Source organism: Ornithodoros turicata, chromosome 2, assembly GCF_037126465.1.
Source record: "Ornithodoros turicata isolate Travis chromosome 2, ASM3712646v1, whole genome shotgun sequence".
Taxonomy (NCBI): domain Eukaryota; kingdom Metazoa; phylum Arthropoda; class Arachnida; order Ixodida; family Argasidae; genus Ornithodoros; species Ornithodoros turicata.
The window spans coordinates 21,482,775-21,507,928 of record NC_088202.1 but is presented as its reverse complement, the minus strand read 5'-3'; the positions used below and the strand labels follow the sequence as shown (position 1 = coordinate 21,507,928).

Sequence of the window (25,154 nt, the reverse complement as noted above, 5' to 3'; positions counted from 1 at the left end):
GAAAAACAAATACTTGGAATAATAAACTCCGCCTTGGAGCTACACAGCGAGATAATCGCTCAAGTCAGCTAGGCACGACCCACAAGGGCGCGTGTGCACAGTGTATTGCATTGATACGCTGTAATGTGACATATCAGTCTCGTAATTTTAAAACTCAAATGGACACTTAAGGTCTTCAGGAAACGAAGACGGACAATATGCAATACGGAACATGCCCTCGGCGGGACTCGAACCCGCAACCCCCGGTTCAGGAGACTGATGCCCTATCCATTGGGCCACTAGGGCTGTGTATCCCCCTACTATTTATTGAACAATTGAACAAATGGCATCAAAATGAAGTTAAAAACAAATACTTGGAAGAATAAACTCCGCCTTGGAGCTACACAGCGAGATAATCGCTCAAGTCAGCTAGGCACGACCCACAAGGGCGCGTGTGCACAGTGTATTGCATTGATACGCTGTAATGTGACATATCAGTCTCGTAATTTTAAAACTCAAATAGACAGTTAAGGTCTTCAGGAAACGAAGACGGACAATATGGAACATACCCTCGGCGGGACTCGAACCCGCAACCCCCGGTTTAGGAGATCGATGCCCTATCCATTGGGCCACCAGGGCTATTTGTCCCCCTACTATTTATTGAACAAATGACATCAAAATGAAGTGAGAAACAAATACTTGGAAGAATAAACTCCGCCTTGGAGCTACACAGCGAGATAATCGCTCAAGTCAGCTAGGCACGACCCACAAGGGCGCGTGTGCACAGTGTATTGCATTGATACGCTGTAATGTGACATATCAGTCTCGTAATTTTAAAACTCAAATGGACAGTCAAGGTCTTCAGGAAACGAAGACGGACAATATGGAACATACCCTCGGCGGGACTCGAACCCGCAACCCCCGGTTTAGGAGACCGATGCCCTATCCATTGGGCCACGAGGGCTATTTGCCCCCTACTATTTATTGAACAAATGACATCAAAATGAAGTGAAAAACAAATACTTGGAAGAATAAACTCCGCCTTGGAGCTACACAGCGAGATAATCGCTCAAGTCAGCTAGGCACGACCCACAAGGGCGCGTGTGCACAGTGTATTGCATTGATACGCTGTAATGTGACATATCAGTCTCGTAATTTTAAAACTCAAATAGACAGTTAAGGTCTTCAGGAAACGAAGACGGACAATATGGAACATACCCTCGGCGGGACTCGAACCCGCAACCCCCGGTTTAGGAGACCGATGCCCTATCCATTGGGTCACGAGGGCTATTTGTCCCCCTACTATTTATTGAACAAATGACATCAAAATGAAGTGAAAAACAAATACTTGGAAGAATAAACTCCGCCTTGGAGCTACACAGCGAGATAATCGCTCAAGTCAGCTAGGCACGACCCACAAGGGCGCGTGTGCACAGTGTATTGCATTGATACGCTGTAATGTGACATATCAGTCTCGTAATTTTAAAACTCAAATAGACAGTTAAGGTCTTCAGGAAACGAAGACGGACAATATGGAACATACCCTCGGCGGGACTCGAACCCGCAACCCCCGGTTTAGGAGACCGATGCCCTATCCATTGGGCCACGAGGGCTATTTGTCCCCCTACTATTTATTGAACAAATGACATCAAAATGAAGTGAAAAACAAATACTTGGAAGAATAAACTCCGCCTTGGAGCTACACAGCGAGATAATCGCTCAAGTCAGCTAGGCACGACCCACAAGGGCGCGTGTGCACAGTGTATTGCATTGATACGCTGTAATGTGACATATCAGTCTCATAATTTTAAAACTCAAATAGACAGTTAAGGTCTTCAGGAAACGAAGACGGACAATATGGAACATACCCTCGGCGGGACTCGAACCCGCAACCCCCGGTTTAGGAGACCGATGCCCTATCCATTGGGCCACGAGCGCTTTTTGTCCCCCTACTATTTATTGAACAAATGACATCAAAATGAAGTGAAAAACAAATACTTGGAAGAATAAACTCCGCCTTGGAGCTACACAGCGAGATAATCGCTCAAGTCAGCTAGGCACGACCCACAAGGGCGCGTGTGCACAGTGTATTGCATTGATACGCTGTAATGTGACATATCAGTCTCGTAATTTTAAAACTCAAATGGACAGTTAAGGTCTTCACGAAACGAAGACGGACAATATGCAATAGGGAACATACCCTCGGCGGGACTCGAACCCGCAACCCCCGGTTTAGGAGACCGATGCCCTATCCATTGGGCCACGAGGGCTATTTTTCCCCCTACTATGTATTGAACAAATGACATCAAAATGAAGTGAAAAACAAATACTTGGAAGAATAAACTCCGCCTTGGAGCTACACAGCGAGATAATCGCTCAAGTCAGCTAGGCACCACCCACAAGAGCGCGTGTGCACAGTGTATTGCATTGATACGCTGTAATGTGACATATCAGTCTCGTAATTTTAAAACTCAAATAGACAGTTAAGGTATTCAGGAAACGAAGACGGACAATATGGAACATACCCTCGGCGGGACTCGAACCCGCAACCCCCGGTTTAGGAGACCGATGCCTTATCCATTGGGCCACGAGGGCTATTTGTCCCCCTACTATTTATTGAACAAATGACATCAAAATGAAGTGAAAAACAAATACTTGGAAGAATAAACTCCGCCTTGGAGCTACACAGCGAGATAATCGCTCAAGTCAGCTAGGCACCACACACAAGGGCGCGTGTGCACAGTGTATTGCATTGATACGCTGTAATGTGACATATCAGTCTCGTAATTTTAAAACTCAAATAGACAGTTAAGGTCTTCAGGAAACGAAGACGGACAATATGGAACATACCCTCGGCGGGACTCGAACCCGCAACCCCCGGTTTAGGAGACCGATGCCCTATCCATTTGGCCACGAGGGCTATTTGTCCCCCTACTATTTATTGAACAAATGACATCAAAATGAAGTGAAAAACAAATACTTGGAAGAATAAACTCCGCCTTGGAGCTACACAGCGAGATAATCGCTCAAGTCAGCTAGGCACGACCCACAAGGGCGCGTGTGCACAGTGTATTGCATTGATACGCTGTAATGTGACATATCAGTCTCGTAATTTTAAAACTCAAATGGACAGTTAAGGTCTTCAGGAAACGAAGACGGACAATATGCAATACGGAACATACCCTCGGCGGGACTCGAACCCGCAACCCCCGGTTTAGGAGACCGATGCCCTATCCATTGGGCCACGAGGGCTATTTGTCCCCGTACTATTTATTGAACAAATGACATCAAAATGAAGTGAAAAACAAATACTTGGAAGAATAAACTCCGCCTTGGAGCTACACACCGAGATAATCGCTCAAGTCAGCTAGGCACGACCCACAAGGGCGCGTGTGCACAGTGTATTGCATTGATACGCTGTAATGTGACATATCAGTCTCGTAATTTTAAAACTCAAATAGACAGTTAAGGTCTTCAGGAAACGAAGACGGACAATATGGAACATACCCTCGGCGGGACTCGAACCCGCAACCCCCGGTTTAGGAGACCGATGCCCTATCCATTGGGCCACGAGGGCTATTTGTCCCCCTACTATTTATCGAACAAATGACATCAAAATGAAGTGAAAAACAAATACTTGGAAGAATAAACTCCGCCTTGGAGCTACACAGCGAGATAATCGCTCAAGTCAGCTAGGCACGACCCACAAGGGCGCGTGTGCACAGTGTATTGCATTGATACGCTGTAATGTGACATATCAGTCTTATAATTTTAAAACTCAAATAGACAGTTAAGGTCTTCAGGAAACGAAGACGGACAATATGGAACATACCCTCGGCGGGACTCGAACCCGCAACCCCCGGTTTAGGAGACCGATGCCCTATCCATTGGGCCACGAGGGCTATTTGCCCCCCTACTATTTATTGAACAAATGACATCAAAATGAAGTGAGAAACAAATACTTGGAAGAATAAACTCGGCCTTGGAGCTACACAGCGAGATAATCGCTCAAGTCAGCTAGGCACGACCCACAAGGGCGCGTGTGCACAGTGTATTGCATTGATACGCTGTATTGTGACATATCAGTCTCATAATTTTAAAACTCAAATAGACAGTTAAGGTCTTCAGGAAACGAAGACGGACAATATGGAACATACCCTCGGCGGGACTCGAACCCGCAACCCCCGGTTTAGGAGACCGATGCCCTATCCATTGGGCCAGGAGGGCTATTTGTCCCCCTACTATTTATTGAACAAATGACATCAAAATGAAGTGAAAAACAAATACTTGGAAGAATAAACTCCGCCTTGGAGCTACACAGCGAGATAATCGCTCAAGTCAGCTAGGCACGACCCACAAGGGCGCGTGTGCACAGTGTATTGCATTGATACGCTGTAATGTGACATATCAGTCTCGTAATTTTAAAACTCAAATGGACAGTTAAGGTCTTCAGGAAACGAAGACGGACAATATGCAATACGGAACATACCCTCGGCGGGACTCGAACCCGCAACCCCCGGTTTAGGAGACCGATGCCCTATCCATTGGGCCACGAGGGCTATTTGTCCCCCTACTATGTATTGAACAAATGACATCAAAATGAAGTGAAAAACAAATACTTGGAAGAATAAACTCCGCCTTGGAGCTACACAGCGAGATAATCGCTCAAGTCAGCTAGGCACGACCCACAAGGGCGCGTGTGCACAGTGTATTGCATTGATACGCTGTAATGTGACATATCAGTCTCGTAATTTTAAAACTCAAATGGACAGTTAAGGTCTTCAGGAAACGAAGACGGACAATATGCAATACGGAACATACCCTCGGCGGGACTCGAACCCGCAACCCCCGGTTTAGGAGACCGATGCCCTATCCATTGGGCCACGAGGGCTATTTGTCCCCCTACTATGTATTGAACAAATGACATCAAAATGAAGTGAAAAACAAATACTTGGAAGAATAAACTCCGCCTTGGAGCTACACAGCGAGATAATCGCTCAAGTCAGCTAGGCACGACCCACAAGGGCGCGTGTGCACAGTGTATTGCATTGATACGCTGTAATGTGACCTATCAGTCTCGTAATTTTAAAACTCAAATGGACAGTTAAGGTCTTCAGGAAACGAAGACGGACAATATGGAACATACCCTCGGCGGGACTCGAACCCGCAACCCCCGGTTTAGGAGACCGATGCCCTATCCATTGGGCCACGAGGGCTATTTGTCCCCCTACTATGTATTGAACAAATGACATCAAGATGAAGTGAAAAACAAATACTTGGAAGAATAAACTCCGCCTTGGAGCTACACAGCGAGATAATCGCTCAAGTCAGCTAGGCACGACCCACAAGGGCGCGTGTGCACAGTGTATTGCATTGATACGCTGTAATGTGACATATCAGTCTCGTAATTTTAAAACTCAAATGGACAGTTAAGGTCTTCAGGAAACGAAGACGGACAATATGCAATACGGAACATACCCTCGGCGGGACTCGAACCCGCAACCCCCGGTTTAGGAGACCGATGCCCTATCCATTGGGCCACGAGGGCTACTTGTCCCCCTACTATTTATTGAACAAATGACATCAAAATGAAGTGAAAAACAAATACTTGGAAGAATAAACTCCGCCTTGGAGCTACACACCGAGATAATCGCTCAAGTCAGCTAGGCACGACCCACAAGGGCGCGTGTGCACAGTGTATTGCATTGATACGCTGTAATGTGACATATCAGTCTCGTAATTTTAAAACTCAAATAGACAGTTAAGGTCTTCAGGAAACGAAGACGGACAATATGGAACATACCCTCGGCGGGACTCGAACCCGCAACCCCCGGTTTAGGAGACCGATGCCCTATCCATTGGGCCACGAGGGCTATTTGTCCCCCTACTATTTATTGAACAAATGACATCAAAATGAAGTGAAAAACAAATACTTGGAAGAATAAACTCCGCCTTGGAGCTACACAGCGAGATAATCGCTCAAGTCAGCTAGGCACGACCCACAAGGGCGCGTGTGCACAGTGTATTGCATTGATACGCTGTAATGTGACATATCAGTCTCATAATTTTAAAACTCAAATAGACAGTTAAGGTCTTCAGGAAACGAAGACGGACAATATGGAACATACCCTCGGCGGGACTCGAACCCGCAACCCCCGGTTTAGGAGACCGATGCCCTATCCATTGGGCCACGAGGGCTATTTGTCCCCCTACTATTTATTGAACAAATGACATTAAAATTAAGTGAAAAACAAATACTTGGAAGAATAAACTCCGCCTTGGAGCTACACAGCGAGATAATCGCTCAAGTCAGCTAGGCACGACCCACAAGGGCGCGTGTGCACAGTGTATTGCATTGATACGCTGTAATGTGACATATCAGTCTGGTAATTTTAAAACTCAAATAGACAGTTAAGGTCTTCAGGAAACGAAGACGGACAATATGGAACATACCCTCGGCGGGACTCGAACCCGCAACCCCCGGTTTAGGAGACCGATGCCCTATCCATTGGGCCACGAGGGCTATTTGTCCCCCTACTATTTATTGAACAAATGACATCAAAATGAAGTGAAAAACAAATACTTGGAAGAATAAACTCCGCCTTGGAGCTACACAGCGAGATAATCGCTCAAGTCAGCTAGGCACGACCCACAAGGGCGCGTGTGCACAGTGTATTGCATTGATACGCTGTAATGTGACATATCAGTCTCGTAATTTTAAAACTCAAATGGACACTTAAGGTCTTCAGGAAGCGAAGACGGACAATATGGAACCGGCCGGTCTCGAACCCGCAACCCCCGGTTTAGGAGACCGATGCCCTATCCATTGGGCCACGAGGGCTATTTGTCCCCCTACTATTTATTGAACAAATGACATCAAAATGAAGTGAAAAAACAAATACTTGGAAGAATAAACTCCACCTTGGAGCTACACAGCGAGATAATCGCTCAAGTCAGCTAGGCACGACCCACAAGGGCGCGTGTGCACAGTGTATTGCATTGATACGCTGTAATGTGACATATCAGTCTCGTAATTTTAAAACTCAAATGGACAGTTAAGGTCTTCAGGAAACGAAGACGGACAATATGCAATACGGAACATACCCTCGGCGGGACTCGAAACCGCAACCCTCGGTTTAGGAGACCGATGCCCTATCTATTGGGCCACGAGGGCTATTTGTCCCCCTACTATTTATTGAACAAATGACATCAAAATGAAGTTAAAAACAAATACTTGGAAGAATAAACTCCGCCTTGGAGCTACACAGCGAGATAATCGCTCAAGTCAGCTAGGCACGACCCACAAGGGCGCGTGTGCACAGTGTATTGCATTGATACGCTGTAATGTGACATATCAGTCTCGTAATTTTAAAACTCAAATGGACAGTTAAGGTATTCAGGAAACGAAGACGGACAATATGGAATACAGAACATACCCTCGGCGGGACTCGAACCCGCAACCCCCGGTTTAGGAGACCGATGCCCTATTCATTGGGCCACGAGGGCTATTTGTCCTCCTACTATTTATTGAACAAATGACATCAAAATGAAGTTAAAAACAAACACTTGGAAGAATAAACTCCGCCTTGGAGCTACACAGCGAGATAATCGCTCAAGTCAGCTAGGCGCGACCCACAAGTGCGCGTGTGCACAGTGTATTGCATTGATACGCTGTAACGTGGCATATCAGTCTCGTAATTTTAAAACTCAAATAGACAGTTAAGGTATTCAGGAAACGAAGACGGACAATATGGAACATACCCTCGGCGGGACTCGAACCCGCAACCCCCGGTTTAGGAGACCGATGCCCTATCCATTGGGCCACGAGGGCTATTTGCCCCCCTACTATTTATTGAACAAATGACATCAAAATGAAGTGAAAAACAAATACTTGGAAGAATAAACTCCGCCTTGGAGCTACACAGCGAGATAATCGCTGAAGTCAGCTAGGCACGACCCACAAGGGCGCGTGTGCACAGTGTACTGCATTGATACGCTGTAATGTGACATATCAGTCTCGTAATTTTAAAACTCAAATGGACAGTTAAGGTATTCAGGAAACGAAGACGGACAATATGGAACATACCCTCGGCGGGACTCGAACCCGCAACCCCCGGTTTAGGAGACCGATGCCCTATCCATTGGGCCACGAGGGCTATTTGCCCCCCTACTATTTATTGAACAAATGACATCAAAATGAAGTGAAAAACAAATACTTGGAAGAATAAACTCCGCCTTGGAGCTACACAGCGAGATAATCGCTCAAGTCAGCTAGGCACGACCCACAAGGGCGCGTGTGCACAGTGTATTGCATTGATACGCTGTAATGTGACATATCAGTCCCGTAATTTTAAAGCTCAAATCGACAGTTAAAGGGACGGTCTCGTACCCCCTGCCCCTTTCATAAAGTGTACCATTCAATTGCTCTTTGTTGAAAATGGTATACTGCTAATTTACCCGACAAAACATTCCACTGCAGTTATTAAATAACAGAATTAAATTGATAAAGATTGCAGAGCACGCCGCGATCTGTGTTGGCAACAATAAGAACGGCCACGTCGCCCTGCTGGTAAGACCGTGATAGGATACAGAAATCGTCTGCTTTTGCGCGTGCTAGTGCATCGGCGTGAGCAGACGACTTTCAGAAGTTACTAGGCACCGCGGCAACTCTCGTACATTTTCTTTCAGTTCTCAGATGAAAAACGCGCATTCTATGTAGTGGCAAGCATGGTGGTTCAGAACAACTATGTTTATCCTCAGAAACAAGTTAAAAGTCACAGAACAACCCCATCCACAATCACAAATCTGAAGTCGCTGGCCATAGGCGCGCGCAGTCGCATTACAGCTCCGACCAAAAATATATTACGCGCGCTTCCATTACACTCCCCGTCATACACTGGTCATGCTTCGAAATCAAGCGTCGCTGACGACGTACATGGAGAAGGAGAACGTGTTTATTTAAAAACCGCATTAAATACTCGCGGAAAGAAAACACGTGACTTAGCTTCCACGTATCCGATTGTGCGCCACATTATGGGAGACCCCACAGTCAATGCTCGGACTACATTCTCCGCTCGCGGAGGTATATGCCTGAGTGTCCCCATTTCGAGAGCAAAGGTGATTACTCAAACCAAGGTGCTTCTGCAAGTTACAATTACCATAACAACGACGACGCACCCGCAGGTCGACGTCATACGTGACGTATGCATGAGAGAGGCACAGCTTTCGTCGTCTGCTCTTACGGCACGTTTCGACAAATTCCTCGAAAACGACTTGGTTATTCCGAATGAAACTTTGACGGTTGTATGTGTACAGTACGCGTGAAGCTGGTTTTGGCTAAGTTTCGGAATCGCCGCGGCTGTACGAGACCGTCCCTTTAAGGTCTTCAGCAAAGGAAGACGGACAATATACAACACGGAATATACCCCCGGCGGGACTCGAACCCGCAGCCCCCGGTTTAGGAGACCGACGCCCTATCCATTGGGCCACGAGGGGTTTTTCATCTCCTCTTATTTATTGAACAAATGACATTAAAATGAAGTTAAAAACAAATGTGAATAAACTCCGCCTTGGAGCTACACAGTGAAAGAGTCGCTCAAGTCAGCTAGGCACGACCCACAAATGCGCGTGTGAACCGTGTATTGCATTGATACGCTGTAATATGACATATCAGTCCCGTAATTTTAAAACTCAAATCGACAGTTAAGGTCTTCAGCAAAGGAAGACGGACAATATGCAATACGGAACATACCCTCGGGGGTACTCGAACCCGCAACCCCCGGTTTAGGATTTCTAGCAAATGAGGCAAGTTTGCGATTTCTTATCTGGACACCTGCAGTAGAACCTCAAGGATAGAGCAAACAGTACTGCAGCACATAGGCAATAAGTGTGAACAAAAAATAATGATAATAACTGCATGGCCTTAATGGTTACAAAGACACGAGGCCTTAAAATTGCGACGAAGTGCAGTGCTCGAAATGGTCAGTCTTGAAGACTATTTAAAAAAAAAAACTATAAGATATTTTCAGCTATTTCCTCCACCAATGTACTTCTTAAGCACTAGGCTTCAATATATATATTGGAACAAAAAATCTGAGAGGTCGGCCTGCCACCCTGCTGAATCTGCTTAAATCACCCAGATATCCCTGAAGCGCCAGCTGTGGCAATTGTGCCTTTACCGCCAGACGAAGTTTACGCTCGGGGTTTTGCCCGTACAGCTTCAGTATAAAGCGAGGGAGAGGAGTAAGGCGGTTGAGTATTTCCAGAACCGGTAAAAGTTCAGATGACATACCACGAGCAAGGTCCGCGCTATGGGCCGAATTTCTCCCTCTAGCAGTTTTGATTTCGCTGGTAATCTCGTCAATCATCTTGTGCAGATTGACAACAAATTGGTATCGGTCAGTGTCAAGCGACTTAATCAGTGCTGTACCTGCTGTTCGCTACTCGAGAAAAAGTAGTGCAATACTAGCGCCGCCACAAATCGCTCGTAAATACCATACCGCTACTTTTCTTACTGCTTACCACACCGCTACTTACCCTCCTCTAGGCAACACCTCACAATAGGCACAGGGTTGCGGAATGTTTCTAAAGACGGTACTATATTTATGTTCCCCCACAAAGCCAGCATTCAGAATACAGTAATAATAATCAACAACCTCAAGCGTTTCCGTCCACTTACTGTAGACGGGTTGGTCAGTTTTCCCTGTGGTCAAGTAGGGCAACTGCCATCATAAGCAACCACTCATCAAGTCACCAATAAGTAGAGCTACCGGGTGGTAAGCGATCAGGTAAATAGCGTAATGCTTTCTCATGCTTTCGCCGGAGCCAACGCCTCCAAGAATAGTAGTAGCTTATGTCACCAAACACTCTAAAAAATAAGGGAGTCAGGGTGACTCCCTTTGGGGGAGTCAAACCCTGCCACACACACACACACACACACACACACATATATATATATATATATATATATATATATATATATACATACATATATATATATATAGATAGGGGAGAAAAGACACCAGAGACTGAAGTAGGGAGTAGGGGAAGTTATTTATTAAGCTGGCATTTAAACTAAGGGTCTGGGGAAGTCTACGTTTCGGCGGAAGCTCCGCCTTCTTCGGGACTGAGACGAAAATCTATGTACAAGGTCTTTTAAAAGGTTACAAAAGTGTCGTCACAGTTGGTACAATTCCACTGCGAGGCAGTCGTCAGTGAGTCATGTTCTGGAAGATTCCGGAAGGTTCCTGGGTCATCGGCCGGGGAGATTACGTGTCAGAGTCTTGGGTCGCGCTCGTTGAAAACCTGTTGTCCGGGGTGTTCTTAGAGTCATTGTGTCCAACTGTAAAGAAAAGAAGAAAAGAGGCAGCGGGCACTCCGAGGACATACAGAAAAAAAGTTATCCGGATATGCTTCTTACAGTTGATAGCACTCCTTTATCCTCATTTATTAGAGATTGGAATTTGTAGATCAAGTACGATTCGCGTTGCTCTCTGCAGCGATCGGATGTGAAATTTGACTCTAGAATAAAAAGTGCGACGTTATTAATGGAATGACCGGGTCGACTAAAATGGCGAGAAACCGGGAGGCTACCTTTTTTCGAAACATCTGATCGGTGGTTATTGAATCGAATCCTGAATGAATTTTTACTTTGACCTACATATTGCGCGGAGCATGTTGTACATTGAATGATATAAATAATGTTACTGGAGTTACAGTCAAAGTCGCCATTGATTTTAAGGGAGAAGTCGGAGTTTGTACTCTTGACCGCTGCCGTGCTTTGCATTGATTTGCATATTTGGCATCTTTTACCATTGCATGGATGGCATCCCGCCGTAGGAGAAGGGGTTTTCCACTGACCTGTACCGAAAGCCAACTGATGCTCAGCAGTACCTTTCCTTTAACAGTTGCCACCCGCGCCATACTAAACTCGCCATTCCTTATAGCCAGGCACTCCGATACAGGAGGATCTGCTCGGACGACGATGTTCTAAACAAAAACCTCGCGGAATTAGAGCAGACCTTCGTTAATCGTAATTTTCCACCCAGTCTAGTAAGAGACGCCCTGTCCAAAGCACGACAAACAGACCGGAGGAACTTATTCGGTAAACGCAACGACGAACCCAAGGGCGACCGCGTAAACCTTGTTCTTACCTTTGGTGCAGGCGCGGGTAATATTAACAGTATCCTCCACCGCCACCATAGCATCCTTCTGCAATCTGAACGGACACGACAAATATTTGCCGAGAAGCCACGAGTTACCTACAGACGTGCCCGCAACCTCCAAGATAGACTAGTCAACTCCAAAGTTCCAAAACCATTAACACCTACGGCGGGATGCCATCCATGCAATGGTAAAAGATGCAAAATATGCAAATCAATGCAAAGCACGGCAGCGGTCAAGAGTACAAACTCCGACTTCTCCCTTAAAATCAATGGCGACTTTGACTGTAACTCCAGTAACATTATTTATATCATTCAATGTACAACATGCTCCGCGCAATATGTAGGTCAAAGTAAAAATTCATTCAGGATTCGATTCAATAACCACCGATCAGATGTTTCGAAAAAAGGTAGCCTCCCGGTTTCTCGCCATTTTAGTCGACCCGGTCATTCCATTAATAACGTCGCACTTTTTATTTTAGAGTCAAATTTCACATCCGATCGCTGCAGAGAGCAACGCGAATCGTACTTGATCTACAAATTCCAATCTCTAATAAATGAGGATAAAGGAGTGCTATCAACTGTAAGAAGCATATCCGGATAACTTTTTTTCTGTATGTCCTCGGAGTGCCCGCTGCCTCTTTTCTTGTTTTCTTTACAGTTGGACACAATGACTCTAAGAACACCCCGGACAACAGGTTTTCAACGAGCGCGACCCAAGACTCTGACACGTAATCTCCCCGGCCGATGACCCAGGAACCTTCGGGAATCTTCCAGAACATGACTCACTGACGACTGCCTCGCAGTGGAATTGTACCAACTGTGACGACACTTTTGTAACCTTTTAAAAGACCTTGTACATAGATTTTCGTCTCAGTCCCGAAGAAGGCGGAGCTTCCGCCGAAACGTAGACTTCCCCAGACCCTTAGTTTAAATGCCAGCTTAATAAATAACTACCCCTACTCCCTACTTCAGTCTCTGGTGTCTTTTCTCCCCTATCTATATTCAACATCCTGGTCGTTCGAACCTAAATTTTGTAGCGTATATATATATATATATATATATATATATATACATATATATATACATATATATATATACATATAAGGCAGGGGGGTCATTTGATACCATCAAGGGGAGTCATTTGACTTCCACCCCCCCTACCCCCCTACCTTGACCTCTACGGGCATCAAGTGACCCCATAGGGGGAGTCATTTGATGTCCCCGGGAGTGGGGGGTCCTTCCACCCCCACACAAAAAATGCGCCAAAACGAAGCACTGTTGCAATAAATTATGTTTCTCTGCAGTACTCGCTAACTGCGCCAGTTGCTGGCCAGAACGTACAATTTAGTTTGGTCACTTACACCAAGGTGTACTGGCAGTTCGAACATACAGCAGAAATACATAATTTGTTGCAAATGGTATTCTACATTTTAACAATCTACTGAGTGGTTCCAGACTACAGGCTTAACATAAGATATTTTTATTGCTTTGACAATTAGCACTCCTTTGAGACAAGACAGCAGCAATAGGCTAAGTGACTAAGTTACACATGCCTTGCTCTTTAAATTGAAATACCTGAACCATCTGTTCAACTTTGACGTTGTTCACATCCATGCACAAATCTGATGATGCACATCGATTAACAACTAGCACTTGCTGAGTGTAGTGGCTATTGACTATCCTATACTTCTTGAAACCAGTTTCACCAGTTAGAGTGAACAGCTGAATTGTTATTTTTAAAATTTTTAATGTTTTCGGTGCCTTCAAAAACCCACCAGCCTGATATTTCCTGTACTGCAGATACGGAAATGGTACCTGTGGATTTCCGAACTGAGAAAGAACGAGTTCTCATTAACTGAGAGAACAATTTGGATGTGATTCGATATGAAAAGTTGCGTAACAAATGCGCAAAATAGAATGCAAAAAGGTATCTGGCAACAGCACGAACGTCTTACTGATGTGCAGGTTGGTGATGCTGCCACCAGAATTCAAGTAACACTTGCATACTTTCCGTTGACGCTGCCATTGTTACTGTATAAGAAGTCTGCTAGTAACACTTTAGCGCTGTCTTCAAAATCTTTTCGCATCCTGTTTCACACATTCGAGTAACATTTGTACTGCTATTCCTGATTAATTCCCAGTTTGCCCACTGATAACAAGAACATGTGCTGTGCCCTTGCAATCTCGCAGGCGTTTGTCACTCAGCTGTAGCACGCAAAAACTGAATAAGGGTGGGCTTTCCAAGGCAACCCCCTCTACAATGGAGGGTTATATGAAAATCAATGAAGCACAGCAATAAGTTATGGCAACTAGTAGATCGATGTACATTACGAGATTTCTGCACATCGTCAATCTGTATATGCTCCAAACAGTCATCCCACGTTAACGTAACAGTTAATTAGTTAAGCTCTAGTATTGTACACAACGTTAACGGTAAAGAAGGTAGCATACTGGATGCCCGACCATGAACCCTTCGGTCAAAACAGAGAATGATGCAGAAGCTTGCAGGTCATCTGTTGTGTGATGGATGATGGTAGGATGCACATGGGGCTCTCCCGGCTTCTGCAAGTAAGGTATTTGAAGAGTGAAATTATGAAGAGTGCCAGGAAAACAGTGCCACATTATCAGATAATAATATAATTTCATAAGTTCTATCTCTTCCACAGAAAGTCCGTATGATAATTCAGGGCTTAAAATTGAGTTGGTATGTGCTTTTGGTATTTGAATGAAACAAGGTAAAAGTATTATGTTTCTCACCAGCACTGTAGTGATGTGATTGACCCAAGCCATTTTTGAGAACCTACTGCGGGAGAAAAAAAAAACTTTTCAAGCAAAAAAAAATGGTGCTTTTGAGCAGATATGCTACACCATCATGTACACACTATGTATTTTATTTTTAATATACTTTCAAAAGAGGGATGTACATGTGGTCATCGAACCCGAAGTCCATTTCCTTGTAGCGACTGTCATGTACAGGAATCAGTTGAAGTAGGTTACCTGTAATGACATAAATCAGACCGTGTTCGTGACAATAAGTGTTCGACCAGGGCGGTGTCGAAATTCTAAAATTCCAGGTGAGGTACAGTACACAATAGAATATAGATAACTGCGAATAATTTCCCATTAGCCATTTTCTGCCGTATGTTGCAGCCACAATACAAAATATAAACGAAATAGCCACAGAAAATGCCAAAGCTGGCTGAGAGGTGAAAAAGTACTATGTGTGCTCTACACACAACGCCATCTTCTTTAGTTATTTTCGCATAGTTTTCGTTGGGCCTCTTGGGCGCTGTCCGTGTAGCACTTCGTATTGCTGTGAAAAGAAAGTAAGGTTCGCGTGGCAATTTTCGAAGTTCAATTGACTAAAAATAAATTCCCTGCAGTTAAAAATTGTCCAAAGCCTTCCTTGATGGTGGCAAATGTTTCCAGAACTGGTAATTACCGAAAGTTCCGCAATGCTCCAGCGCCTACATCGGCAGTTCGGATTTTTTATCACTTTACATGAAACACTCTGTATGTATGCACTAGATATTAAAGCATAAATGTGTACTGTAGCACAAAGAAACTACTAGCGTGACCTCCGAAGGTGCATGTTAACTGCAGTGAGTCTAATTGGGTGCTCCAACTCTAGCCAAACTTTACCTACTCCTAAAATGAATAATTCAAACATTTAGCGAATTGACTAACTGTCATATCGTACAGCTCTAGTTGTAGGGTCCAATGCCAGTAACCTAGGGGCAGTGATAGAATCTATACCTAAAGTAAATAATTTTACCTTTATCTTTATCTGCAAATAAATATCTGTATTCAGTAAAAACCCTCGATATTAACCTAATGTATGCTTCTTTACGCATAATCTTTGTATGCGCCTATATGTTCATTATGACAGAGGTTGCACGATGGCTAAGATAGGTGTAGAAATATTCCACATATCTTGGAAACCCACCCGCCCCTTCTTAGCAAAATAGACCTACAGCACAAAGAACTGCTTACCAACTTCTTGATGACTCCATCTGTCTTCTCCCTTAGCAGTGGTGGCAGGAAGCGGAACATAGCACTGACCATGGCACCTAATGCGATGGGCAAATCACAATCGCGACTAAATATGTGACACACCTGTATTATTCAATAAATTGAGATTGTGCAGTGTCATACCTTCAACACAGAGTCACTGTTTCCTGACCAGCAGACACCTTCATAAATAACCAGAGCAGAAGGTGTACCACTGGGGAGAAGCAGGTATTCGCATGGTTCTGGTGTACCGAAGAATTATCTGAACTGCTAGAGTAGAAAGGTGATGAGCTGAGGATTACCTTGCATTTAAGTTTTGCAAAGCAGGTTCCAAGGTCAACAGCATCAAAACCATGGCTCCAGCTCTCTCCTCCCACGTATGGCTTGTGCTTCCATTTCAAAGGCAATGAGCTGGAGAAAGACAGATGCTTAATGCATGAAGATACAATACACAATCTCAGTTGATGCGGTGTTCTGAAGTACATCTCACATGAAGCTGTTACTGCACAGACACACATGCTTCACACACACGCACAAAGAAAAGTTGTCCATAAGAACAAAACGTGGACAAAATCATATCATAGCTGTATCCAACGCCATGAGGTTGTGACGCCAAATTATGCAAATGACAAATACGATAATACAAGCATAAAATGCTGACCGTGGGAACAGCAGGGGATTCAATCATCTCAGGAAAAAGAGATGCAGGGATACGGGTGGAGATGTACGGGGGCTGTAAGGATGCAGGCGCCACTCAAGTAGTACTGTCATGTATCACTTCCATGAAATACACCAGAGTGAAGTATACATATCCTGTGAAGTCGAGAGGGAAGCTTGCGTGCATTTTGTAGACAGCTATTAAATATTGGAGAGATATTCTATAGGCTGAGATACTCTGTGCCAGTTTGTAGTAGCACATAACGCCGAAGTCTTATATTCTGGGCGCGAACCTGTGAACGTGATGAATCACTCAATCTTCACACCAATATTCTGCTATTCTAGCAACTGTATAATATGTACATCATACGTTATGTGAAATCTCCGTCCTGCGTTGAACTGCACAAATTCCCTAACCACTCTGCCTTTCATTTGAATAATGGAAAGACAGACCACAGGCAGACAAGCGCATTCGAAAAACGGGGGGAGGAAAAACAACTGATTTGTATGCTCAATAACACAGCAACATGCAAACAGACGCGACACTGTTTCAAGATATTCGAAGAAAAAGCACTGTGCACTTCTGTGCGGGTGGTGAACGCCACACAGCTACGAGTTGTGTGGCGTTCGCCACCCGCACAAAAGTGCACATACACGTCGATCGTACAAACGCGCAGGCTTAGAAGATGTTGAAACAATGTCGCGTCTGTACGGGTATCTTCAAAGCACACAAAGCGTGACACAAGTGTGAGCTGTACTCTGACACACAGCAAGTGCGCGTGTTTGCCCTCATTGACACGTTGGTCATAAGTTGCAAGAGGATGCCACGGGCCAGGGTACGCTTCCCCGGCAGGGTGGTCTGTACGTGCCTAACGCAGCATATTGTAACTCACGTAATCCAATGCTCCGATTTCGTTTGCTGTAGATAGTGTGAAATAAAAGAGTCTGTTCTGGAAGCTCGAAGTGTGAAGACGTGTTGTCTCGACTCTGCGTCCCTCGGCCAGAGCGGGCCCTGGGCATAAGTGCCCTACGACGACAACGAAGCTTCGTGTTTCTTTTTATACGCACGAGTTACGCGTACGACGGTTGCGAAGCTTACACAAGGTATCACAAAGATAACGAAAGCACATCAAACGTAACCACGTATACACTTAGACACACACTCTTCCTCACACAGCACAACTGTCCCTGCATTCATTGTGCAAAGAAGCGCAGAAAACGCATGCAATACAACGAAATCAGATATCCATATTTACCTGCATCAGCAGTTTGTCCGTTAGGGTGTCGAAAGCTTGTGCCCCGTAATTCCTCCTTCACGTCGTCCGCACGGTGATCGCCTTCCACTAAGATTTTGCTTCGTCGACTAGTTGTATTTCACAAACAGTGACACTGGTGCTATCCTCACGTAAACGTCCCGCGAAAACGATTAACGAAAAGCTACAGGAACTAGGAAGACCGTGTGCAAGCACCCACGAGTGTTTCTGCGTGTTTCAAATCCGTTGACGGACCGAAAAGGTGGAGCGGCAAATCCCGGATTCTGGAGCCTGGAATATGAGTTGGGAGGCGTATTATGCGTGTATGTGTATCTTCTGAGTTTTTCGTTTTCCTTTTTAATTGTCTAAGCACAATCATTGTTTGTACATGGCACATTAGTAGAGCAAACGTTTCATCTACGCGTTTTACAGCATGCGAGCAGCCGTTTCATGTAGTCTCACGTTTTGAGGGTACTGCTGGCTGGGCTCCAACGCATGGACGAAGGAAACACAAGGAGCGGCTCTTCCCTCCAGACTAGCGAAGCCACCCTCTAGCGGTCGCTCGAGTCAAAATCGCCATTGCTTCCTGTCCACCACGTGATCCCCTCTAAAGTTTCGGTTTTGTAAGGCTTTGTTTCTCGCGCTGCTCTCCGTATGATTTTGCTTTTTGAAAGTAATTTATTCTGAAAATGTGAGCACCATCGTAGAAATGACGTATGGTAATGTGTTCCTGTCCCAGCTGCGGCTCTCGTTGAACTGAAAGCAGCTCTGTCACGGGAACTCGTTTTGTTCGTAAGTACACGGTAACTTGCTTTAGTCGCCGTGTGTCTTCCAGTCATCTTGAATTGTTCATTTCGGACCTCAAACTCTACCGCAGAGTCATTTCATATATTCTGTTCTTGTACAAATCTGATTTATGGGACGGCATTCTTTATCACTTAGTCAAGAAAAGTACATACGTTGGAAGTAACCGTTGCCACACGTGATGTTTCCGGTCACGCGTACTCCTTTTGCATTCTGCACACTGTGACTGGTCTTCTAATAGAACAGTAAACATTCGAACACATAGAAATGAAGTGCAAGCACGCGTTCAACGTAATACTGCCATCTGAACTGCGACACAGCTACAGCTCGCGTCGTCTGCTTTGCTGGAGCCATGCTGTCTGGAGGGTCACGTGAGCGGTCACGTGGTAGACAGGAGCATCCCAGAATGCAATGCGAGGCCGGCTACGCTCGTCCCTATAGAAAACTGTCGGAGGGGCTGCTCCTTGTGTTTCCTTCCTCCATGCTCCAACGGGTCCACTCCCCCGTTCTCCCACGAAACAGATTCCGCTCGAAGGAGTACGAGAAGGAAGGGTGGGGTTATTGCCGGAGAAGCGGTGAATGGGGGTCTGGCAAGCCTTTGACGCCTCGCGATTCCCTTCATTTCTTAGAGTGAGGAATTTCAAGTAACCGTCATTGTCTACCCGCTGCTTCCATGCATGCTGTCACACGACGGCTTTTGTTAAAAAGCTTTTGGATATACGAAAAACTGCGTTTAACACGCTTTTTCCATGACCATGATTTCCTCAGGAAGAGTTTACCCGTGTGAGATTATCGCCGTAATGAAGCATTTACTGAAACAAAAAAGAAACGTAATTTTTTCCAAAACATGTCAAACGCTATAAGCAATAAATCGGTATCAAAGTTAATCGAGAGTGTACGGCCACCAAGCAAGTGTGCAAAGAACATTAATATATGCCTACGCTGATTGTCGAATTCTGATCTTGTTTCTTCGTTTTGTGTGGCTCAGATGTCTATGGTATAAGGTATTTAACGTGAGGAAATAAGATAAGGTACTTGTATCTTGCCAGAAATGCTTCACCTGCGGCACAAACACCTTAAAGCAAAGTCGGCAGTACGTTAGGAATGCAGTTACTATAGTAGCAACATTCTGTCGCGTTTCCGATATATTTTCGTGCTCCTGTTCCAAAAGACACGACGCTTTGCTTACATGCTATTACAACAATAAAGTTGAAAAATAAACAGTTTGAATAGTTTTTAACTTTTTATTCCGTGTTAGTGCCGCGAAGCAACTGTGACTTTGGGAGGCGTACAGACGTGGACAAATGGAAAGAGGACTGCAGGAAGGAGTGGAGTACAGGGGTTTAGTACGTGTCCAGGGCCGACTTCAGGGAGAACTGTGCCAACATACGTCTGAAAAATCTACCGGAAAACAGAGGGGAAACCTCAGGCAGCAAAGCCGATGGCGGGATCTGAACCAGCGTCACCTCCTGGTCACCGTGTGGAGACTCCTTCAGCTGTTCTGCATCCGTGTGTATCCCTGTTTGCACGAAGAAACAATCACGAGGGAGACGACGCCCGTCTATAGAGATACGGGGGTAGCTTGGAAAGGATTAAAATTTCCTCTTTAATTTGCACGAAGCACCAGAATTAAGGGCGACCATCCTAACCACTACGGCAGGCGAACTTTGAACTGTGCTGTGAACACGCTTACACTACTTTTGCAACTGACTGAATGAGGGAAACTAGCTCTGTAGCCAATATCATGCAGTAGTATAACATACCATAACATAACAAACCTGTTTGTGTTTTGCAAATGTGAGCTAAAAGTTATCAAAAATGCACAGTTCAAACGCGATCGCTCTACACCACCGAACAATTCCTAAGGGGCAAAGACAGGAAACGGCGCTGCATCCTCGATGGACATTTATACCTCCGGTAGTTTGCACGTCCGTACCAGGTTTGCAGAAAGAAGCACATCACCCAACCTTGGCAATCCGACAGCACTGCCTTGCCGCAATGGATAATCACAAGAACAGGACGGCGATTTTTACTGACGGCTCGACGACGACCTCAGGATCTGAATCTGCATTTGTGGTGCCAGAGCATAGTAGGGAAGGGATCGCGAGACTATCGCATCGCACGTCGTCGACCATGGCTGAGTTAGTTGCGATTAAAATGGCAATAGATTATATAGGCACAAGGGAGATATCGGCTCAGTGGGTTACCTACTGTGACTCCAAGGCTGGACTTCAAGCTATAGAATCGTTCTTGACTGGCGGACGTATTAATCCAGTTGTTCACGACAAACTAAAAGAATACGCAAGATCGTACATCACCGGTCATGACGTCCTCATCCAGTGGATACCTGGGCACATTGGCATACCGGGTAATGAGGCCGCAGACATATTAGCGGACGTAGCACATCTTTCGTCAACAAAATATGTGGTGCCATTTTTAAAGGCAGACGTGAAATCGCTACTTCTGTCCATTTCAAGAGCAGGTATGGAGGAATAGTTACGGGAAGCTGATCGCCGATCATCTCTCCTCTTCAAGATCGATCCGGAAGGGAAATACCGGTTCCCATCCGGTACACGGAGGCCCATTGAGACGCGGGCTGACTCTGCAGACTGTTCAGTGTGTGCGACAGTGGAGGACACTGAGCACATTCTCCTGCATTGTACAAAGTATGCTCCACAAAGGGCTAGGTTGAGGTATACCCTCGACCGCCTGGACAGCAGGCGATTCGACGTGGTGAAAGTGCTCGGACTGTGGGACCCAAGAAAGCGAGACACTGCCTTTGTGGCACTTGAGAACTTCCTTGTGAGCTGCGGCATGGAACTCATATTTTAGGATTTTGTGTGAGTGCCTCTATCAGTGTGTATCTCTGTAGTGTGTATTAGTGTGTATTTGCAGTGTGTATCTTTGCATTAGTGTGTATCTGTTTCTCTGCATGTTCTAGTGATATTTATTCACTTGCACCTAGTGTACTAACACACTAATTGTTGGGGATGGGGAATGTACTTTTTTTTTTTTTTTGGGTTTGTTTGTTTGTTGTTTTGTTTTGGGAGTAGCAGAACTAGTCAGGAGACAAGTTCAATTCAGGAGACAAGTTCAAGCCAGAACAGTCGCACATTTATCGAGCTCTGCCAAGTTTCTTGAGATTTAATTATTTGTGGCCTCCCGGGGTTGGCTTCCTGTCGGGTGGTCTAACCCAGGATTCTACAAAATGTCGACCATGTCTACCAGCGTCCCTGCGGCGCCGGTCTTGGCCACCGTGAGACCTCCCAAGGATCACGCTTTCAACTTCACTGTCCCCGATGGGGTTCCCGTAGACGGCGTCCTCGATGCCGTCTGTGATTTGGTCGGTGATGACCATGTACACTCGCTTCAGCACCAGGGTGGCCTCAGCTTCCAAGTGACTGCGAAACATACACGTGCACGTGACTCCTTCCTCGAAGCCGGCAAGGTTGTCATGGGCGATATTGAGGTACCGTTGGAACCTATTACAACTTCCAGGATAGTATACATAACTGTCAAGCGACTCCCCGAGTATGTCTCCGACGATGCTCTTGTTCATGCCCTTGCTCCGTTTGGAACAGTCAAAGCGTTTTCGTTTCCGGTCTACAAAGATCGTCCGAATATCCGAAACGGCATCCGCCTGGTCAAGTTTGAGATGAAAAAACCAGTGCCCAACTTCCTATCCGTTGGGAGTGATCGGGCGATGATTGATTACAAGGGCATCAAGAAAGTTTGTGGCAGATGCGGCTCTGAGGGCCATATCCGGAGCGACTGTAAGGTCCCTCGTCGTGAACGATGTGCCGTGTTTGGTCACGCTACGGCGGGTTGTCGCGCCCTGTGCCGTCGCTGTGGTCACAACCACGCAACGGTTGACTGCACCATGCGACGTTCGTATTCTTCGGCCGCGCGTGGCCTTCAACAAGACTTGCCCAGGGCTACCGCATCGTCTGAAGATGCTTCACATCAAATGCAGGCATCAGACTTTCCTCCTCTGCCAGAGGTTAGCAATATGGCCTGTGCACCCGAAGAGACCCTTCCTGAACATCAAGCGGACGACGTCGCCGCTGATGGCGGAGTCAGTATTTCGGTAAGCGACTCTGCTTTGCTGTCTACTGGTGACGCTGAAATGGAAGTGGACGCCGTCGCCATCCCGGAAGACAGAGCGGCCGCATCCGATGCGCTCGATCTGTGCACTCGGCCTGTGACGTGTGCTCCCCCTCCAACTTACCCTATGGTAGAAGAAGTAGTGGTAGAGGCAGCTATTCCCGACCAGGGCAACATGAAGGGGCTAGACGTAAGGTCAGCTCCTCCAAGCTCCTGCACCAGTGAAACTTCGACTTCAGTGTATTCGCTGCAACGTTCCGACAGCGATGAGCCCCCTGTTGGGAATTGTGTAAGGAAACACCAATCCAACCTCACCTCGTCTGGTGATGGGACTGATGCATCCAACGGGAAGCCGAAACGCCATCACAAGAAGCCGCGGACTGGTTCTCCTAGGCTTCATGCTGTTCATGCTGTATTTCCTGAAGACGATTCATGCGACTGATATTTTGTGCTCTTTTACATTCACTTATGGCTCTTCATGTCATGACTCTTAACGTGCAAGGACTCAGATCAGCGCCCAAGCAGGCAGCTGTTATACAATTCGCGCGCAGCTTGAACTGTGACCTGCTCTTCTTACAAGAAACTCATTTCACGTGTTACGCGGATGTCATCTCATTCACTCAACGATGCAATGTCCGCGCATTCTTCAGCTTTGGCTCTGCGCATCAGTGCGGTGTAGGAGTTGTTATACTCAATCGCAACTTGTTGTCCCACAGCTATGCGAGATATGATGCAGACGCGCGTGCGCTTCGTTTTGATTTCTTTGTCGGGTGCAGGAAACTGACATTTTTCACCGTTTATGCTCCTGCCCGTGTGAGTGAGACCAATTCCTTTTTCTATGATTTTCGCACTAGTTTTGTTTCGTCTGACGCCGTCTTGTGTGGGGACTTCAACTGTGTTGTGGACTCAGATCGCGATGTTCGTGGACCGGGCCGTGGCAGACCAACATGGAATGCCAGGGAGCTGCGCCGATTATTGGAGCAACGCTGCCTCGTTGATGCCTGGACACATTTACACGGTTCGACGTTTGCAGCTACGTGGTCTCGCGGCCAGTCGTCGAGCCGCCTAGATCGCTTCTACGTCCCGCCCTTTCTCCAGGCACATATTTTGGGGTGCAGAGTAGCTAGCACACGTCAGCTTGGTGTTCACGTGAGTGATCATGATGCTGTGATCCTTTCCCTCAATATCGAACAGTTCCTGGTGGGCGGAAATGTTCGTTGGCGTCTTGATACCTCGTTGCTGCTAGATGACGGAGTTGTGGCCGATGTGAAGACCAAAATTGAAGATTACCTTTCGGTTCGCACGCCATCAGCAATGGAGTGGGAAACCTTTAAAGTTTGGGTGCGAGGCGTACTTTCGTCTTGGGGTCGTCAGCGTGCACGTGAGCGGACGTCTGCCCTCAAACGACTGGCGGCAAAGATACGTATCGTGAGAAGAGGGGCACCGCTGACGCCACTAATGAGAGAATACTTGGAAACTCTACAGGAACGTTACCTTCTCGCCCTTCAGTCACCTCCTGGAAAAATGCGACAAAACCATTTGCAAGCGCAGGCCCTCGCTGGTCACGGTGTTGTGACATATCTGCATTCCTCCCGGCAGACCGAGCACAGACTGTCTTCCAGTTTCCTCCGATCTGATGGCAGCATTACTGAAGACCCTGATGAGGTTCTCGGCGGATTTCAAGATTTCTTCCGGGCCTTGTACGCTGATTCACCGATTGTAAACGGACACAATGCCTTTTTGGATGGACTCCCAATCCTCCCTCAGGTGGATCGAGAGGCACTGGCGCAGCCTCTTTGTATCGGAGAGTTGGATACTGCTGTGCGAAGAACAGTACCAGGGAAAAGTCCTGGCCCTGATGGCCTTCCCTCAGAATTTTATAAGACTTTTTGGCCTTCTCTTCGGTGGTTCTTTTTCGAAGTGGTGCGCAATAGCCTGGATGGTGCTCCGTTGCCAGAATCGTTCGGCTCCGGGCACATAGTGCTGCTCCCAAAGAACTGTGGTGATTTGGCCAATCCCGAAAACTGGCGTCCAATAACGCTTCTGAACTGCGACTATAAGCTTGTCACATCTATCTTGTCCTGTCGAATTCAGAGCGTTCTTCCTTCTGTGGTGCACCATTCCCAGACCTGCACTGTACCAGGGCGAACAATGTATGATACACTATCAGGTTTGAGAGATA

General features: G+C 46.1%; 25 non-coding genes across 25 annotated transcripts; all 25 read right to left on the bottom strand.

Annotated features, from left to right (window-relative positions):
* Nucleotides 1-212: 212 nt before the first annotated feature.
* On the bottom strand, nt 213-285 carry Trnar-ccu (transfer RNA arginine (anticodon CCU)). Its single transcript has one exon. It is a non-coding gene; the product is annotated as a tRNA-Arg (tRNA).
* A 260-nt stretch (nt 286-545) lies between these two features.
* Nucleotides 546-618, bottom strand: Trnar-ccu (transfer RNA arginine (anticodon CCU)). Its single transcript has one exon. It is a non-coding gene; the product is annotated as a tRNA-Arg (tRNA).
* A 252-nt stretch (nt 619-870) lies between these two features.
* On the bottom strand, nt 871-943 carry Trnar-ccu (transfer RNA arginine (anticodon CCU)). Its single transcript has one exon. It is a non-coding gene; the product is annotated as a tRNA-Arg (tRNA).
* A 251-nt stretch (nt 944-1,194) lies between these two features.
* Trnar-ccu (transfer RNA arginine (anticodon CCU)) lies at nt 1,195-1,267 on the bottom strand. Its single transcript has one exon. It is a non-coding gene; the product is annotated as a tRNA-Arg (tRNA).
* A 252-nt stretch (nt 1,268-1,519) lies between these two features.
* Nucleotides 1,520-1,592, bottom strand: Trnar-ccu (transfer RNA arginine (anticodon CCU)). Its single transcript has one exon. It is a non-coding gene; the product is annotated as a tRNA-Arg (tRNA).
* Nucleotides 1,593-1,844: 252 nt separating this feature from the next.
* Nucleotides 1,845-1,917, bottom strand: Trnar-ccu (transfer RNA arginine (anticodon CCU)). Its single transcript has one exon. It is a non-coding gene; the product is annotated as a tRNA-Arg (tRNA).
* A 259-nt stretch (nt 1,918-2,176) lies between these two features.
* Nucleotides 2,177-2,249, bottom strand: Trnar-ccu (transfer RNA arginine (anticodon CCU)). Its single transcript has one exon. It is a non-coding gene; the product is annotated as a tRNA-Arg (tRNA).
* A 252-nt stretch (nt 2,250-2,501) lies between these two features.
* Trnar-ccu (transfer RNA arginine (anticodon CCU)) lies at nt 2,502-2,574 on the bottom strand. The gene has a single exon. It is a non-coding gene; the product is annotated as a tRNA-Arg (tRNA).
* Nucleotides 2,575-2,826: 252 nt separating this feature from the next.
* Trnar-ccu (transfer RNA arginine (anticodon CCU)) lies at nt 2,827-2,899 on the bottom strand. The gene has a single exon. It is a non-coding gene; the product is annotated as a tRNA-Arg (tRNA).
* Nucleotides 2,900-3,158: 259 nt separating this feature from the next.
* Trnar-ccu (transfer RNA arginine (anticodon CCU)) lies at nt 3,159-3,231 on the bottom strand. Its single transcript has one exon. It is a non-coding gene; the product is annotated as a tRNA-Arg (tRNA).
* Nucleotides 3,232-3,483: 252 nt separating this feature from the next.
* Nucleotides 3,484-3,556, bottom strand: Trnar-ccu (transfer RNA arginine (anticodon CCU)). The gene has a single exon. It is a non-coding gene; the product is annotated as a tRNA-Arg (tRNA).
* Nucleotides 3,557-3,808: 252 nt separating this feature from the next.
* Nucleotides 3,809-3,881, bottom strand: Trnar-ccu (transfer RNA arginine (anticodon CCU)). Its single transcript has one exon. It is a non-coding gene; the product is annotated as a tRNA-Arg (tRNA).
* A 252-nt stretch (nt 3,882-4,133) lies between these two features.
* Trnar-ccu (transfer RNA arginine (anticodon CCU)) lies at nt 4,134-4,206 on the bottom strand. The gene has a single exon. It is a non-coding gene; the product is annotated as a tRNA-Arg (tRNA).
* Nucleotides 4,207-4,465: 259 nt separating this feature from the next.
* Trnar-ccu (transfer RNA arginine (anticodon CCU)) lies at nt 4,466-4,538 on the bottom strand. Its single transcript has one exon. It is a non-coding gene; the product is annotated as a tRNA-Arg (tRNA).
* A 259-nt stretch (nt 4,539-4,797) lies between these two features.
* Nucleotides 4,798-4,870, bottom strand: Trnar-ccu (transfer RNA arginine (anticodon CCU)). Its single transcript has one exon. It is a non-coding gene; the product is annotated as a tRNA-Arg (tRNA).
* A 252-nt stretch (nt 4,871-5,122) lies between these two features.
* Nucleotides 5,123-5,195, bottom strand: Trnar-ccu (transfer RNA arginine (anticodon CCU)). Its single transcript has one exon. It is a non-coding gene; the product is annotated as a tRNA-Arg (tRNA).
* Nucleotides 5,196-5,454: 259 nt separating this feature from the next.
* Trnar-ccu (transfer RNA arginine (anticodon CCU)) lies at nt 5,455-5,527 on the bottom strand. The gene has a single exon. It is a non-coding gene; the product is annotated as a tRNA-Arg (tRNA).
* A 252-nt stretch (nt 5,528-5,779) lies between these two features.
* Trnar-ccu (transfer RNA arginine (anticodon CCU)) lies at nt 5,780-5,852 on the bottom strand. Its single transcript has one exon. It is a non-coding gene; the product is annotated as a tRNA-Arg (tRNA).
* Nucleotides 5,853-6,104: 252 nt separating this feature from the next.
* Nucleotides 6,105-6,177, bottom strand: Trnar-ccu (transfer RNA arginine (anticodon CCU)). Its single transcript has one exon. It is a non-coding gene; the product is annotated as a tRNA-Arg (tRNA).
* A 252-nt stretch (nt 6,178-6,429) lies between these two features.
* On the bottom strand, nt 6,430-6,502 carry Trnar-ccu (transfer RNA arginine (anticodon CCU)). Its single transcript has one exon. It is a non-coding gene; the product is annotated as a tRNA-Arg (tRNA).
* Nucleotides 6,503-7,080: 578 nt separating this feature from the next.
* Nucleotides 7,081-7,153, bottom strand: Trnar-ccu (transfer RNA arginine (anticodon CCU)). The gene has a single exon. It is a non-coding gene; the product is annotated as a tRNA-Arg (tRNA).
* A 259-nt stretch (nt 7,154-7,412) lies between these two features.
* Trnar-ccu (transfer RNA arginine (anticodon CCU)) lies at nt 7,413-7,485 on the bottom strand. The gene has a single exon. It is a non-coding gene; the product is annotated as a tRNA-Arg (tRNA).
* Nucleotides 7,486-7,737: 252 nt separating this feature from the next.
* Trnar-ccu (transfer RNA arginine (anticodon CCU)) lies at nt 7,738-7,810 on the bottom strand. Its single transcript has one exon. It is a non-coding gene; the product is annotated as a tRNA-Arg (tRNA).
* Nucleotides 7,811-8,062: 252 nt separating this feature from the next.
* Nucleotides 8,063-8,135, bottom strand: Trnar-ccu (transfer RNA arginine (anticodon CCU)). The gene has a single exon. It is a non-coding gene; the product is annotated as a tRNA-Arg (tRNA).
* Nucleotides 8,136-9,401: 1,266 nt separating this feature from the next.
* On the bottom strand, nt 9,402-9,475 carry Trnar-ccu (transfer RNA arginine (anticodon CCU)). Its single transcript has one exon. It is a non-coding gene; the product is annotated as a tRNA-Arg (tRNA).
* Nucleotides 9,476-25,154: the final 15,679 nt, after the last annotated feature.